We start from the raw sequence: 17,881 nt of genomic DNA, 5'->3' as shown, positions 1-17,881 counted from the left end.
CTTTACTACTACTACTAGTCAAGACATTTATTAAAAGTTTCAATATTAATTCATCAGAATATACCAGAATAGTTGTATTTACTTATCCTGTAGAAAATAAGCACTATTTTCTAGATTAGCAAGAATGTATATGTTCAGTTTTATGCTGAAGCCACATCTTCTCAACTTTGTGAAGTACATTTGAAGCAATTGTATCTGACTTGAGAGGGGCATTTAGTAACAGCTTAAGTTCTTGCACCTTTGAGATAGTGACTGAGAGAGACATCAAGTAAAGTTTTGAAGGGTTGCATCCTTGTTAAAGACTTCAAGCTGGTGTTTCAAATTCAAGAAGGTACTGTATCTATGTGAAAGGCCTGACTGATTGGCTTTGCTAATTCTTTTTCTGATTTGTTATAAACACTTTCAATAGTTTTTTAGATATTTGCATTACAAAAAGTTGTCAACCAGATTTAGCATTTGAAGCACTAACAGGGAGGTTATAAATAGTTGGTACAAATTAAGCACCAACTATTTGCACCCTTTCAGTAATTGTGTGATGTGACCTACATACTATTACGTCATGTTGCAAAATTTCCAGAATGAGCTACATAATAAGTATTAATTGGGTAAGTCAATATTTGCGACTGATATTGATTGGCTGCAAACAGAGGCATTGTGGCCTGTAAGGACTAATAGGTAACCATTGTAGGAAAGTACTATCTTGCCCGGCATGTTACCCCCATATTTCACTGTATATATGTTGTTTTAGTTGTATGTGTCACTGGGACCCTGCCAGCCAGGGCCCCAGTGCTCATAAGTGTGCCCTGTATGTGTTACCTGTGTGATGACTGTCTCACTGAGGCTCTGCTAATCAGAACCTCAGTGGTTATGCTCTCTCATTTCTTTCCAAATTGTCACTAACAGGCTAGTGACCCATTTCACCAATTTACATTGGCATACTGGAACACCCTTATAATTCCCTAGTATATGGTACTGAGGTACCCAGGGTATTGGGGTTCCAGGAGATCCCTATGGGCTGCAGCAATTCTTTTGCCACCCATAGGGAGCTCTGACAATTCTTACACAGGCCTGCCACTGCAGCCTGAGTGAAATAACGTCCACGTTATTTCACAACCATTTACCACTGCACTTAAGTAACTTATAAGTCACCTATATGCCTAACCTTTACCTGGTAAAGGTTGGGTGCTAAGTTACTTAGTGTGTGGGCACCCTGGCACTAGCCAAGGTGCCCCCACATTGTTCAGGGTAAAATTCCCCGTACTTTATGAGTGCGGGGACACCATTACACGCGTGCACTATACATAGGTCACTACCTATGTATAGCTTCACAATGGTAACTCCGAACATGGCCATGTAACATGTCTAAGATCATGGAATTGCCCCACCAATGCCATCCTGGCATTGGTGAGACAATCCCATGATCCCCCGGGTCTTTAGCACAGACCCGGGTACTGCCAAACTGCCTTTCCCGGGGTTTCACTGCAGCTGCTGCTGCTGCCAACCCCTCAGACAGGTTTCTGCCCTCCTGGGGTCCAGCCAGGCTTGGCCCAGGAGGCAGAACAAAGGACTTCCTCAGAGAGAGGGTGTTACACCCTCTCCCTTTGGAAAAAGGTGTCAGGGCTCGGGAGGAGTAGCCTCCCCCAGACTCTGGAAATGCTTTGATGGGCACAGATGGTGCCCATCTCTGCATAAGCCAGTCTACACCGGTTCAGGGATCCCCCAGCCCTGCTCTGGCGCGAAACTGGACAAAGGAAAAGGGAGTGACCACTCCCCTGACCTGCACCTCCCCTGGGAGGTGGCCAGAGCTCCTCCAGTGTGCTCCAGACCTCTGCCATCTTGGAAACAGAGGTGCTACTGGCACACTGGACTGCTCTGAGTGGCAAGGGCCAGCAGGTGACGTCAGAGACTCCTTACTGATAGGCTCCTCCAGGTGTTGCTAGCCTATCCTCTCTCCTAAGTAGCCAAACTTCCTTTTCTGGCTATTTAGGGTCTCTGTTTTGGGGGATTTTTTAGATAACTAATGCAAGAGCTCATCAGAGTTCCTCTGCATCTCTCTCTTCACCTTCTGCCAAGGAATCGACTGCTGACCGCACTGGACGCCTGCAAAACTGCAACAAAGTAGCAAAGACGACTACTGCGACCTTGTAACGCTGATCCTGCCGCCTTCTCGACTGTTTTCCTGGTGGTGCATGCTGTGGGGGTAGTCTGCCTCCTCTCTGTACCAGAATCTCCAAAGAAATCTCCTGTGGGTCGACGGAATCTTCCCCCTGCAACCGCAGGCACCAAAGAACTGCTTCACCGGTCCTCTGGGTCCCCTCTCAGCACGACGAGCGTGGTCCCTGGAACTCAGCAACTCTGTCCAAGTGACTCCCACAGTCCAGTGACTCTTCAGTCCAAGTTTGGTGGAGGTAAGTCCTTGCCTCCCCACGCCAGACTGCATTGCTGGGTACCGTGTGATTTGCAGCTGCTCCGGCTCCTGTGCACTTTTCCAGGATTTCCTTTGTGCACAGCCAAGCCTGGGTCACCAACACTCTAACCTGCAGTGCACGACCTCCTGTGTTGTCCTCCGGCATCGTGGGACCTTCCTTTGTGACTTCGGGTGAGCTCCGGTTCACTCTTCTTCGTAGTGACTGTTCCAGCACTTCTGCGGGTGCTGCCTGCTCCTGAGTGGACTCCTTGTCTTGCTGGGCACCCCCTCTGTCTCCTCACGCAATTGGCGATATCCTGGTCCCTCCTGGGCCACAGCAGCATCCAAAAATCCTAACTGCGACCCTTGCAGCTAGCAAGGCTTGTTTGCAGTCTTTCTGCATGAAAATACCTCTGCAAGCTTCTTCACGACGTGGGACATCCATCCTCCAAAGGGGAAGTTTCTAGCCCTCTTCGTTCTTGCAGAATCCACAGCTTCTACCATCCGGTGGCAGCTTCTTTGCACCCACAGCTGGCATTTCCTGGGCATCTGCCCACTCCCGACATGATTGTGACTTTTGGACTTGGTCCCCTTGTTCCACAGGTACTCTCGCCTGGAAATCCATCGTTGTTGCACTGCTGGTGTTGGTCTTTCTTGCAGAATTCCCCTATCACGACTTCTGTGCTCTCTGGGGAACTTAGGTGCACTTTGCACCCACTTTTCAGGGTCTTGGGGTGGGCTATTTTTCTAACCCTCACTGTTTTCTTACAGTCCCAGCGACCCTCTACGAGCTCACATAGGTTTGGGGTCCATTTGTGGTTCGCATCCCACTTCTAGAGTATATGGCTTGTGTTTCCCCTATCCCTATGTGCTCCCATTGCATTCTATTGTGACTATACATTGTTTGCACTGTTTTCTATTGCTATTACTGCATATTTTGGTATTGTGTACATATATCTTGTGTATATTTGCTATCTTCATACTGAGGGTACTCACTGAGATACTTTGGCATATTGTCATAAAAATAAAGTACCTTTATTTTTAGTATATCTGTGTATTGTGTTTTCTTATGATATTGTGCATATGACACCAGTGGTATAGTGGGAGCTTTGCATGTCTCCTAGTTCAGCCTAAGCTGCTCTGCTAAGCTACCATTTTCTATCAGCCTAAGCTGCTAGACACCTCTTCTACACTAATAAGGGATAACTGGACCTGGTGCAGAGTGTAAGTACCCCTTGGTACCACTACAAACCAGGCCAGCTTCCTACATTGGTCGTGCAGCGGTGGGATAAGTACTTGCAACTACTTACCACTTTGTCATTTTGTACTTTTCATAAGAGAAAAATATACAAAACAAGTTCAGTGTATGTACACCTAACCAAAAAGTTCTGCTTTTCTCCTCTTACTCTATTGCTAAGTGCTGAAAAGTACCTCTAAAACTTTCAAAAAGTTCTTAAAAGTTGAAAAAGTTTTTTTTCTGTTTCCTTAAAAAGTTCTGAAACTTTTTCTTTCTTTTTCTGTCCCTTAAACCTTTTCTATCATGTCTGGCACAGGTCAAACTGTTGATCTGACCAGAATTGCTTATGATCACCTTAGCTGGAAAGGAGCAAGGAGTCTCTGCATTGAAAGAGGTTTAGGGGTAGGGAAGAATCCCTCAAGAGAACTGTTAGTTAATATGCTCATTGAACAGGATAAGACCATAGTTGGCACATCTGGTGAGAAATTAGCTGATGGTTCACAATCTGATTCTGGGGTAGCCCCAGTAAAAGTGTTAGAAGGGAACCTTCCCAACCTGCCCCTTAGCAGGCCACCTAGCATGGCTGGTACTAATGTGAGTTCTCATCACAGTAGGAGTGTTACTTTTGTAGGCCAGAATGTTAGAGTGCCATCTGTTAGGGACAGGTCTCCCTCTGTCCATTCACACCATTCTTCTGTGTCAAGGCATGCCCAACCCACCCTCCCTGAAGACAGAATGTTAGAAAGGGAACACAATAGATTGAGAGTGGAAGAGTCCAGGCTGAACAGCTGGATCTAGACAGGGAAGCATTTGACTTAGAAAAAGAAAGACAGCGGTTGGGGTTTGGACCCCATGGTGGCAGCAGCAGTTTTACAGATAGTAATCATGTGAAAGAGCATGATTCTAGGAATCTGCACAAGATAGTTCCCCCTTATAAGGAGGGGGATGACATTAACAAGCGGTTTGCTGCACTTGAGAGGGCCTGTGTTGTACAGGGGGTCCCTCAAAAGCAGTGGGCTGCTATCCTATGGCTATCTTTCAGTGGAAAGGGTAGGGATAGGCTCCTTACTGTGAAGGAAAGTGATGCCAATAATTTTACAGTTCTTAAGAATGCACTCCTAGATGGTTATGGCTTAACCACTGAACAGTACAGGATCAAGTTCAGAGAAACCAAAAAGGAGTCTTCACAAGACTGGGTAGACTTTGTTGACCATTCAGTGAAGGCCTTGGAGGGGTGGTTACATGGCAGTAAAGTTTCTGACTATGAAAGCCTGTATAACTTAATCCTGAGAGAGCATATCCTTAATAATTGTGTGTCTGATTTGTTGCACCAGTACCTAGTGGACTCTGATCTGACCTCTCCCCAAGAATTGGGAAAGAAGGCAGACAAATGGGTCAGAACAAGGGTGAACAGAAAAGTTCATACAGGGGGTGACAAGGATGGCAAGAAGAAGGATGGTGAGTCTTCTGACAAGGGTGGGGACAAATCTAAAAATGAGTCTTCACCAGGCCCACAAAAGCACTCTGGTGCGGGTGGTGGGCCCAAATCCTCTTCAAATCAAAATAAAGAAAATAAACCATGGTGCTATTTATGTAAAATAAAAGGCCATTGGACAACTGATCCCAGTTGTCCAAAGAAAAGCACCAAGCCTCCCACCACTACAACCCCTGCTGCTACACCTAGTGCCCCTAGTAATAGCAGTGGTGGTGGGAGCAAACCTACTAATAGCCAAACCAAGGGAGTAGCTGGGCTCACTTTTGGTAATTTAGTTGGGGTTGGTCTTGTTAGGGAGACCACAGAGGCTGTATTAGTCTCTGAAGGGGCCATTGATTTGGCCACCTTGGTTGCTTGTCCCCTTAATATGGATAAGTACAAGCAACTTCCCCTAATAAATGGTGTTGAGGTTCAGGCCTACAGGGACACAGGTGCCAGTGTTACCATGGTAATAGAGAAACTGGTCCACCCTGAACAACACCTACTTGGTCACCAGTACCAAGTGACTGATGCTCATAACAACACACTTAGCCACCCCATGGCTGTTGTAAATCTCAACTGGGGGGGGGGGGTTACTGGTCCAAAGAAAGTTGTGGTTGCCTCAGATTTACCTGTAGACTGTCTACTAGGGAACGATTTAGAGACATCAGCTTGGTCAGAAGTGGAGTTGGAGGCTCATGCAGCAATGCTGGGCATTCCAGGGCATATTTTTGCTTTAACCAGGGCTCAGGCCAAAAAGCAAAAAGGACAGGGTGACTTGGATCCTGGAAGAATGGACCAAGTGCTCCCTAAAGCTAGGGTTAGTAAAGGTAAAACACTACCTACTATCCCTCCCTCTACAGTGGATTCAACTTCTGAGGAAGAAGAATTTCCACCCTGTGCAGAACCTACACCAGAGGACCTGGGAGCAGACACTGCTGAGCTTTTGGGTGGAGGGGGGCCTGGCAGGGAGGAGCTGAGTGCGGCACAGCAGACCTGTCCCACACTAGAGGGTCTAAGACAGCAAGCTGTCAAACAAGTAAATGGGGATGTCAGTGACTCTCACAGAGTTTACTGGGAGGACAACCTTTTGTATACTGAAGCAAGGGATCCAAAACCTGGAGCTGCCAGGAGATTGGTGATTCCTCAGCAATACAGAGAGTTCCTCCTAACTCTAGCCCATGACATTCCCTTGGCTGGACATTTAGGGCAAATGAAAACTTGGGACAGGCTTGTCCCCTTGTTTCATTGGCCTAGAATGTCAGAGGACACAAAGGAATTTTGTAAGTCATGTGAAACCTGTCAAGCCAGTGGCAAAACAGGTGGCACTCCAAAGGCTCCCCTTATTCCACTACCTGTGGTTGGGGTCCCCTTTGAAAGGGTAGGGGTTGACATAGTTGGCCCTCTTGACCCTCCAACTGCTTCAGGCAATAGGTTTATTTTGGTGGTAGTGGACCATGCCACAAGATATCCTGAAGCAATTCCTCTAAGGACCACTACAGCTCCTGCAGTGGCAAAGGCCCTCCTGGGAATCTTTTCCAGGGTGGGCTTCCCAAAAGAGGTGGTATCAGACAGGGGAAGCAATTTCATGTCTGCTTACTTAAAAGCCATGTGAAAGGATTGTGGTGTTACATTCAAATTCACCACACCCTATCATCCACAAACAAATGGACTGGTTGAGAGGTTTAATAAAACTCTCAAAGGAATGATAATGGGACTCCCTGAAAAACTCCGCAGGAGATGGGATGTCCTGTTACCTTGCCTCCTTTTTGCTTACAGGGAGGTACCCCAAAAAGGAGTGGGCTTCAGCCCCTTTGAACTCCTATTTGGACACCCTGTAAGAGGTCCTCTAACACTTGTTAAGGAGGGTTGGGAACAACCTTTAAAAGCTCCTAAGCAAGACATAGTGGACTATGTACTTGGCCTAAGATCCAGAATGGCTGAGTATATGAAAAAGGCCAGTAAAAACATTTAGGCCAGGCAAGAGCTCCAAAAGCAATGGCATGACCAGAAGGCTGTTCTGATACAGTACCAACCAGGGCAGAAAGTGTGGGTCTTGGAGCCTGTGGCCCCAAGAGCACTCCAAGACAAATGGAGTGGACCCCACATTATTGTTGTGAAAAAGGGAGAAGTCACCTACTTGGTTGACTTGGGCACTGCCATGAGTCCCCTTAGGGTGCTCCATGTCAATTGCCTGAAACCCTACTATGACAGGGCTGATCTCACCCTGCTCATGGCAACAGATGAAGGACAGGAAGAAGAAAGTGACCCTCTCCCTGATCTCTTCTCTTCCACAGAAGAAGATGCTCTAGTGGAAGGTGTAGTTCTGGCAGATTGTCTTACTGCTGAGCAGAAAGACCACTGCATAAATCTCCTGGGTCAGTTTTCTGAACTCTTTTCTACTGTGCCAGGCACCACTTCTTGGTTTGAGCACACTATAGATACTGGAGACAGCATGCCTGTCAAAAGTAAGATCTATAGGCAGCCTGACCATGTCAGAGACTGCATAAAACAAGAGGTTCAGAAAATGCTTGAACTGGGAGTGGTTGAGCACTCTGAAAGTCCATGGGCCTCTCCTGTGGTACTTGTACCAAAACCTCATTCCAAAGATGGAAAAAAGGAAATAAGGTTTTGTGTAGATTATAGAGGTCTCAACCAGGTAACTAAAACTGATGCTCACCCTGTACCCAGGGCAGATGAGCTAACAGATACACTGGCATCTGCCAAGTATCTAAGCACCTTTGATTTGACAGCAGGGTATTGGCAGATCAAATTATCAGAGGATGCTAAAGCAAAAACTGCATTTTCAACCATTGGAGGGCACTACCAATTCACAGTAATGCCTTTTGGGTTGAAAAATGCACCTGCCACTTTTCAAAGGTTGGTGAATACAGTCCTGCAAGGGTTGGAGGCTTTTAGTGCAGCATATCTAGATGATATAGCTGTCTTTAGCTCCACCTGGGATGATCACCTAGTCCACCTATGGAAAGTTTTGGAGGCCCTGCAAAAGGCAGGCCTCACTATCAAGGCTTCAAAGTGCCACATAGGGCAGGGGAAAGTGGTTTATCTGGGACACCTGGTAGGTGGAGAACAGATTGCACCACTTCAGGGGAAAATCCAAACTATTATTGATTGGGTTCCCCCTACCACTCAGACTCAGGTGAGAGCCTTCCTAGGCCTCACTGGGTATTACAGGAGGTTCATTAAGAACTATGGCTCCATTGCAGCCCCTCTTAATGACCTCACATCCAAGAAAATGCCTAAAAAGGTATTATGGACAGCAAACTGTCAGAAAGCTTTTGAGGAGCTGAAGCAGGCCATGTGCTCTGCACCTGTCCTGAAAAGCCCATGTTACTCCAAAAAATTCATTGTCCAAACTGATGCATCTGAATTAGGGGTAGGGGCAGTCTTATCACAACTTAATTCTGAGGGCCAGGATCAACCTGTTGCTTTTATCAGCAGGAGGTTGACCCCCAGAGAAAAGCGTTCGTCTGCCATAGAGAGGGAGGCCTTTGCTGTGGTCTGGGCACTGAAGAAGTTGAGGCCATACCTGTTTGGTACTCACTTCATTGTTCAGACAGACCACAAACCTCTACTTTGGCTAAAACAAATGAAAGGTGAAAATCCTAAATTGTTGAGGTGGTCCATATCCCTTCAGGGAATGGACTATACAGTGGAACATAGACCTGGGAGTACCCACTCCAATGCAGATGGACTCTCCAGATATTTCCACTTAGACAATGAAGACTCATCAGGTCATGGCTAGTCTTATTGTCCTTTGTTTGGGGGGGGGGGTTGTGTAGGAAAGTACCATCTTGCCTGGCATGTTACCCCCATATTTCACTGTATATATGTTGTTTTAGTTGTATGTGTCACTGGGACCCTGCCAGCCAGGGCCACAGTGCTCATAAGTGTGCCCTGTATGTGTTACCTGTGTGATGACTAACTGTCTCACTGAGGCTCTGCTAACCAGAACCTCAGTGGTTATGCTCTCTCATTTCTTTCCAAATTGTCACTAACAGGCTAGTGACCCATTTCACCAATTTACATTGGCATACTGGAACACCCTTATAATTCCCTAGTATATGGTACTGAGGTACCCAGGGTATTGGGGTTCCAGGAGATCCCTATGGGCTGCAGCAATTCTTTTGCCACCCATAGGGAGCTCTGACAATTCTTACACAGGCCTGCCACTGCAGCCTGAGTGAAATAACGTCCACGTTATTTCACAGCCATTTACCACTGCACTTAAGTAACTTACAAGTCACCTATATGTCTAACCTTTACCTGGTAAAGGTTGGGTGCTAAGTTACTTAGTGTGTGGGCACCCTGGCACTAGCCAAGGTGCCCCCACATTGTTCAGGGCAAAATTCCCCGGACCTTGTGAGTGCGGGGACACCATTACACGCGTGCACTATACATAGGTCACTACCTATGTATAGCTTCACAATGGTAACTCCGAACATGGCCATGTAACATGTCTAAGATCATGGAATTGCCCCCCCCAATGCCATCCTGGCATTGGTGAGACAATCCCATGATCCCCCGGGTCTCTAGCACAGACCCGGGTACTGCCAAACTGCCTTTCCCTGGGTTTCACTGCAGCTGCTGCTGCCAACCCCTCAGACAGGTTTCTGCCCTCCTGGGGTCCAACCAGGCTTGGCCCAGGAAGGCAGAACAAAGGACTTCCTCAGAGAGAGGGTGTTACACCCTCTCCCTTTGGAAAAAGGTGTCAGGGCTGGGGAGGAGTAGCCTCCCCCAGCCTCTGGAAATGCTTTGATGGGCACAGATGGTGCCCATCTCTGCATAAGCCAGTCTACACCGGTTCAGGAATCCCCCAGCCCTGCTCTGGCGCGAAACTGGACAAAGGAAAGCGGAGTGACCACTCCCCTGGGAGGTGCCCAGAGCTCCTCCAGTGTGCTCCAGACCTCTGCCATCTTGGAAACAGAGATGCTGCTGGTACACTGGACTGCTCTGAGTGACCAGGGCCAGCAGGTGATGTCAGAGACTCCTTCTGATAGGCTCCTCCAGGTGTTGCTAGCCTATCCTCTCTCCTAAGTAGCCAAACCTCCTTTTCTGGCTATTTAGGGTCTCTGCTTTGGGGAATTCTTTAGATAACGAATGCAAGAGCTCATCAGAGCTCCTCTGCATCTCTCTCTTCACCTTCTGCCAAGGAATCGACTGCTGACCGCGCTGGAAGCCTGCAAAACTGCAACAAAGTAGCAAAGACAACTACTGCGACCTTGTAACGCTGATCCTGCCGCCTTCTCAACAGTTTTCCTGGTGGTGCATGCTGTGGGGGTAGTCTGCCTCCTCTCTGCACCAGAAGCTCTGAAGAAATCTCCAGTGGGTCGACGGAATCTTCCCCCTGCAACCGCAGGTACCAAAGAACTGCTTCACTGGTCCTCTGGGTCCCCTCTCAGCACGACGAGCGTGGTCCCTGGAACTCAGCAACTCTGTCCAAGTGACTCCCACAGTCCAGTGACTCTTCAGTCCAAGTTTGGTGGAGGTAAGTCCTTGCCTCCCCACGCCAGACTGCATTGCTGGGTACCGTGTGATTTGCAGCTGCTCCGGCTCCTGTGCACTTTTCCAGGATTTCCTTTGTGCACAGCCAAGCCTGGGCCCCGACACTCTAACCTGCAGTGCACGACCTCCTGAGTTGTCCTCCGGCGTCGTGGGACCTTCCCTTGTGACTGCGGGTGAGCTCCGGTTCACTCTTCTTCATAGTGCCTGTTCCGGTACTTCTGCCGGTGCTGCCTGCTCTTGAGTGGGCTCCTTGTCTTGCTGTGTGCTCCCTCTGTCTCCTCACGCAATTGGCGACATTGTGGTCCCTCCTGGGCCACAGTAGCATCCAAAAACCCTAACTGTGACCCTTGCAGCTAGCAAGGCTTGTTTGCGGTCTTTCTGCACGAAAACACCTCTGCAAGCTTCTTCACGACGTGGGACATCCATCCTCTAAAGGGGAAGTTTCTAGCCCTCTTCGTTCTTGCAGAATCCACAGCTTCTACCATCCGGTGGCAGCTTCTTTGCACCCACAGCTGGCATTTCCTGGGCATCTGCCTACTCCCGACTTGATCGTGACTTTTGGACTTGGTCCCCTTGTTCCACAGGTACTCTCGTCTGGAAATCCATCATTGTTGCATTGCTCGTGTTGGTCTTTCTTGCAGAATTCCCCTATCACGACTTCTGTGCTCTCTGGGGAACTTAGGTGCACTTTGCACCCACTTTTCAGGGTCTTGGGGTGGGCTATTTTTCTAACCCTCACTGTTTTCTTACAGTCCCAGCGACCCTCTATGAGCTCACATAGGTTTGGGGTCCATTCGTGGTTCGCATTCCACTTCTAGAGTATATGGTTTGTGTTGCCCCTATCCCTATGTGCTCCCATTGCATTCTATTGTGACTATACATTGTTTGCACTGTTTTCTATTGGTATTACTGCATATTTTGGTATTGTGTACATATATCTTGTGTATATTTGCTATCCTCATACTGAGGGTACTCACTGAGATACTTTGGCATATTGTCATAAAAATAAAGTACCTTTATTTTTAGTATATCTGTGTATTGTGTTTTCTTATGATATTGTGCATATGACACCAGTGGTATAGTGGGAGCTTTGCATGTCTCCTAGTTCAGCCTAAGCTGCTCTGCTAAGCTACCATTTTCTATCAGCCTAAGCTGCTAGACACCTCTTCTACACTAATAAGGGATAACTGGACCTGGTGCAGAGTGTAAGTACCCCTTGGTACCACTACAAACCAGGCCAGCTTCCTACAACCATCCCTGTGTTTGCCTTTCCAAGTGGGAAACTTTCTTATTAAAGAAGCATGTGTACCTTAAACGAACTGGCGCTGCTTTGAAAAAAAAAGAGTTTCTGCATGGGAAGTCATAAAGGGAGTAAGCAGTGGTCCCACTGATGCAACCCTACATGATTGCCAAAAGGGAAGCTGTTCAACAGAGACAGCTTCCTCTTTGCAAGTTTTGCACCTTGTAAATATGGTTCTATTGTAGTGGCCCATTAGCATCACATTTGCAGCAAAAATGTTGCCGCAAATGTGGCGCTAAGAGGCACAAGGGCCTTGTAAATCCGGCCCAAAGTTTGCAAAAGAATTTCAATGGAATCAGCATAACATCTCAATACCGTACTGTGGAAAATACTAAAGCTTAGGCCTCTTACTAATGCTAATATATGAATAATAGAACAGTTTTAATAGCCAAACCACACTTGCTACATTATTCAATTAATCAATAATAATAATTTCAAACTATTAGTTTTACTCATCAATATTAATTATCTTTTGTCAGTACAAATGGTTATGATTCATCAAAATGTGTTTTCAGCGTTATTTATTATTTCAGCTAGAATTTTAGATGGCGAACACCATGTTACCTACATTTCAGACTTGCAGGTTTTATATTTCTAGCACAAGTTTCTCTAATTAGGCCTTTTAGTATGCAATAGTAATACGATTTAGTTACTCCTTTTATTAGTAATGTTTACTCTCTACACTGGTTTCAGGAGAATGTTGTCTTTTTTATACTACTTTGAAGGTTGTGAAATAGCTATTTTTTTCATATAGGCCCTGGTTGGGATAAAAAGAGTGGTTTGCCAGGAGTACATGTTTCAGTATTAATGTCCAGTTGTCTACAAACGTTTCGTCTTTTAGTGCAAGTAGGAAGTTTTATTCAGGCAGTGCCTGCCCCTGACCCAGTAAACATATGTTTATTTCGCCTCTGCATTCTCAACCTGCTATTTCAGTCTCTCCAATGTCTGTTCCATTCCTTTCTTATTTGTTTCTCAAGCTCTCAGCTTTGCAAAAATATTTCAAACTTGTTTATTAGCCATTTTCATGTTCCTCAAGTGCCTGACTTGTTTACTCTGTTTCATTTTTCTTTTCTTTCCTTAATCCAAATCATTCTCCAACCCAGTCCTTGTAATATAAACACTTTGGTGCACAGTTACAAGCAGCCCTCGAAAGGGAAAATCACGTTAAATGCTGTAGAGAATATATTTTCGTACATTTAACATTATTTTTGAATTTGGAGAAAAGTGATAGTACTGCATGAGGAAATTCAGTAATAACACTTCTCTGCATGTGAAATCTGTGCCTACAAACAATAGCAAAAACCTAGGCCCAGCTTTACCAAGAGTTTGTGTCGTGATGGCATTGCTTATTTAGCACAGCTCTGTCGCGAAATCCATTTAAGGTTTTACAAAGCCACACAAATTCCAATTTGTTCGGCTTTGCGTGGATTTGTATTTTTAAAAAAAAAGTAACGCAGGGCAGCACATGGCACTGCTTTGCGTTACCTCGCATCTGGTAGGCTTTAGATGGGTGGTGCACATGCGTTCCCGTGCATCCACCCATGCATTTTGATGCAAAGACTTGTAAACATGGGTTGGATCCGAAATTGTGTGCCTACTTGAGGCTGGCATAACAAGGATAAATACCTTTATTTCTACTTGCCATTTCCCCTTTGTATGTGAGCAGCATTCTACAGCACACATACAAAGAGGAAGAAGCCTCAAAGGATAGTTTTTATACAAGAATATAATCCTTCTTGCACAAACACCTTCCTTACTGTAATGCAGACACTCTTGCACTATAGTACAAGAGTGCTTGCATTGGCGCAAGGCACTACACACTTTAAGATATCGCACTGTCTCTCGTTCATGTAACACAGTGCAGCAACTTCAATTGCTGTGCTGCGTTGCGTGCAATCTTTGTAAATACGCCCCCTGGTGTTAGGATCACACGTTTAGATGCTCCAATGATCTATGCTTAGGTTTGTGCTATACAAATACCACTACAGAAATGCATTCAAAAATATACAGACTCTTCATTTGAACATTCTACTCTCTAATTCTAAATTTGTGATAATATTACAACTACTGTTTACAGTAACACAGTTACTGAAAATCTAGTTTTGAAGTGGATGCCAGCATCTCTAAATGAGGACACTTGTCATCATCTCCCCTTCGAATCACTCAGCAGTGTGAATGCCTTGTGGGGAGCCTTTTAATATGGAATTTTCTCCTCTTTGTTTGCCAAATGCCAATAGTCACCTGTCCTGAAGAGCATCTGGACAAAATAGTTTGAACGACAGTGCGAGTTAAGATATCTATTGTAGCTGGTTATATGTTACACATACAACAATCAGAATTTGGCCCTTTTGCTGTTAGATTTTAAAAGAGTATCTCCCTTTAGTTGTATTATATTTATATTTATTGCAATAGTCTTATGGAGTATACAAACGTGGTAAGGCAGATGGAAGTTTCATCGCCATTTGCTCCACCTACTGATGTAATAGTCATGTAATTGATCTTTTCAATTTTCTATTTTTAAAACAGATGTATGTTATTTTCAGTGAAAAAAATATAAAGAAAGCAGTGAATATGTTCTGCAACATACACCATTGCTAGAACATCTTTTGATTTCTAGTACACACATCTAAGGCAACACTATAATTTGGCTATTACCATCTAGTGCCATGCACTCAAGTCGATTCTCAGAGCAGTCTCTTCAAGATGTGAGAGCACCCAGTTCATTCAATACCTCCAGTTAAGCAGACCAGAAATATTTCTATACATCCGGGGGGGGGGGGAGGAACATGGGGGGTCTATCACTCTATAAATTACTCCATATGCAATTTGACCAGCACAATTTGTGGGGCTTTCCTACCTTAAAGTACCACCCGGAGTATCCCCTCCAATGACAGGAAAAAGGTCATGATACTCAGAATGTTATATTCTGCAATACTGTACAGGAATCTGGACAAGGACATAATTTTGTATATTTCTGCCGTTACTAATAAAGTCAGTTGGAATTTACACCAATGTGATAAATCGGCCCAAAAGCACTCCATGGTCCCTCATAGGTTGCTATGGCAAACTTTGTGGTATTCATTCCCAAGTATCAAAATCTGGAAGTGGTTATCTTCAACAGACACTGGAAGTCTGCCTTCAGATCCCAAGGGGCCAATGGATACAAGGTTGACGTTGCCTATTTAACTCGAAACCTTGGGTATTCACCAAAGCTACAAAATACTTCCAGTATCCAACTGATGGAGTCTTCTGGGTCAGCCAAAGAGACCATTATGTTGTTAGCATAGAGCACAATTCTGAAAACAAATACTACTGACAGATGTTTGCCATGTCACCGGGTACTGGATAGCATTAGGGGTGTGTGTAGCCCACTACTTTGCTGTCCATGACCACTGTATCCCCTGTTTAGTACGGACATTTTCAAATCATCTAACCACTCGTATGAACTATCTTCATAATGCTTCACTCCATGTATTAACAAATAAGCAAAATATTTCTAGTTATCCATGACTTGCTATAAATTACAGTACCACAAATTAGACATCTTACCTCCACTCCTTAATGCATCCCACTTTAGCATCTTGCTAAACAACCATTTTTCACTTTTGACTGGAGTCCCAGTTGCCTATGTCATCCACTGCCTGATGCCAAATTGTGCTTGCAAGTTCAAGTTGGCCAAACCAGCTGGACGGTTACATTTGCTAACCGCAGTCAAACTGCCATTACCACTTCGTCCAGGCAACTCTCTATGCCTTGCTCTGCTTCAACAAACCTACAGGCACCACAGGTGCCTGTAGCCGGCTATCCGGCTACGCGGACTCCATGCCAGGAAAACGCTGCTCGCGCAGCCGCGCGAACAGCATCTCTGGTTGTCCTGACAACCGGAGGGCCGGCGTCGGAGACGCGAACCCGGACTTCCGGGTTCGGAAGGGAATGAAAAGCAACGACGGGAGCGGCACGAGGAGGGAGGAGGAGAACGCCAACGGAGGAATCGCGGAGACGGAGGGGGAGATTAAGACGGAACCAACGGAATCGTGTGAGACGGACGCAGAGGAGATTGAACGCGGCAGAGACCTGGGAAACGGGGAAATCCAGGAGCCAACAAAGGAAGCAACAGAGTCCAGCCACGTCCCAGGAGGGACGTGGCTCTCAAAGGTACGGTCCCTTCTAAGGGATAAACCACTATTTCACCTGAGGAGGGACGAGAGGAGGGGAGACCAGAGGGAGAGGGAGGGGAAGTGAAGAAAGGGAGGAGTGGAACGGGCAGAAAGACTAGCTTTGAGATAATAAATATAAAGCAAGGGAACTGCACGGTGGGTGAACATTCAAAACGAGCACTAAACCCTTAAGGATTTCGGACCCTGCACAAAAGGGGACGCCCCTCACACACTACCACTCATTATTTCTATATTTACACCCGGGACCTTTCTCTTTCTCTTTTCTCTTTCCCTCTCTCCCCTTGTCCCCAACTGCTATTGAAATCCTGGAAGGGGCATTACCCCGACTTACCTTCCTTTTCCCATTTTCTTCTTTTTTTTCTTTTTTTTTCGGCACACCGGGAGAGAGAGAAGCCCAAGTCTTCGCCAGCCAAGCAAGAAGCAAAAAGGGGACAAAGAGACAAACCGACCGGAGACAGCACCCGAATAACTTACCACCACTATAACTAAAACTTTTTAATAAAACATTTTTTTGTCACTTACCTGAGTCCCTGAGTCCTTTGGTCATCAACCCACGTTACATTGGTGTCAGAAGTGGGATCTCCTATCTTTCCCTTCTTTGGTGACACGAAGGAATTCCAGAATAATGGGGGAGAAACCTACCTTAGAGGACATGATCCACCAGCTGGCTGAGGGACAAAGACACCTCCAACTAGTATGGGAGGCGCACCAAAGGGAGGCAAAAGAGGATCGGGAAGCTTTACAGAGTGCCCTGAAAAGCCAGGCTACTATCATGGCCAATAATCAATTAGTGCATGAGACCGCTATACAGAAGGTAACAGACACCATCGCAGCAAGTAAGGTACACCCCAATGTCCCCAGCTCGGTCCTCTAAAAATTCCAGGAAGGGGAAGATCCAGACGCATTCTTTACGAACTTTGAGCGTGTGGCTTCCTCTGCACAATGGCCAGAAGAACAATGGGGCCAGTACATCGCCCCCTTGTTAACTGGCATTCTGCAAACAGCCTACCAAGCTGCTAACCCAGGAGGAACTACCCCCTATAAAGACATAAAGAAAAGTGTACCGGAAAGAGTGGGTCACGACTCCGAATATTATAGATTAAAATTCCGGAAAGTCAAATGGGGACAAACAGAGGACCCCCGGACTTTTTACTTCGGAGTGAAAGACCTCGGGCTTAAGTGGCTAGGACCCTTGAGGATAGAAAGGGAGGACGTCATTAAAGCCGTGATCCTGGAACAGTACCTGGAATCTCTTCCCCCTTCCACCAGGGGATGGATAAGACAACACCCAAATGTAAACACCGATATGGCAATAGATCTGGCCTGTGCCTATCATAGGTCCGTTGATTTTAGGAACCCCAATCTTAAGTCGACCAACAAACCCCTTTTGGTACCCTATAAGCCCGCTATGCGAAATTATCCAGGAGAGACCGGGCAAAGTCGTAGCGGTGACAATCCTCCAATGCAACAGCCCCAGTGTTACAGCTGTGGGGAGTGGGCTCATATAGCTAGAGCATGTCCTCGGAAGGGAGACAAGGGGGAACCGATGGAAATAGGGGTCACCCGAGGAAGGGTTTTATGCACAGGGTCAGGTGCGACTAAGTACAAACGGTCTGTTAGGCTAAATGGTCGAGTTGTCCTAGCCCTTGTAGATTCAGGTTGTAGTCAATCAGTGGTGCGAGCCGACGTACTGACTACCTCCCGCCCGTCCACTAATCAATGGGTATCTATTTGTTGCATTCACGGCGACAAGAATACG

The 17,881-nt window shown here is 46.2% G+C and overlaps 1 long non-coding RNA gene across 1 annotated transcript in view; it reads right to left on the bottom strand.

The window, feature by feature from the left end:
* Positions 1-15,767, bottom strand: part of LOC138295730 (uncharacterized) — a 358,876-nt gene extending 343,109 nt beyond the window's left edge. Inside the window, exon 1 of the long non-coding RNA XR_011203672.1 lies at positions 15,494-15,767. This is a non-coding gene — a long non-coding RNA (uncharacterized lncRNA). The remainder of the gene's footprint in view (positions 1-15,493) is intronic.
* Positions 15,768-17,881: the final 2,114 nt, after the last annotated feature.

Source organism: Pleurodeles waltl, chromosome 1_2, assembly GCF_031143425.1.
Source record: "Pleurodeles waltl isolate 20211129_DDA chromosome 1_2, aPleWal1.hap1.20221129, whole genome shotgun sequence".
Lineage (NCBI taxonomy): Eukaryota > Metazoa > Chordata > Amphibia > Caudata > Salamandridae > Pleurodeles > Pleurodeles waltl.
This window is presented reverse-complemented; position numbering and strand designations above follow the sequence as displayed.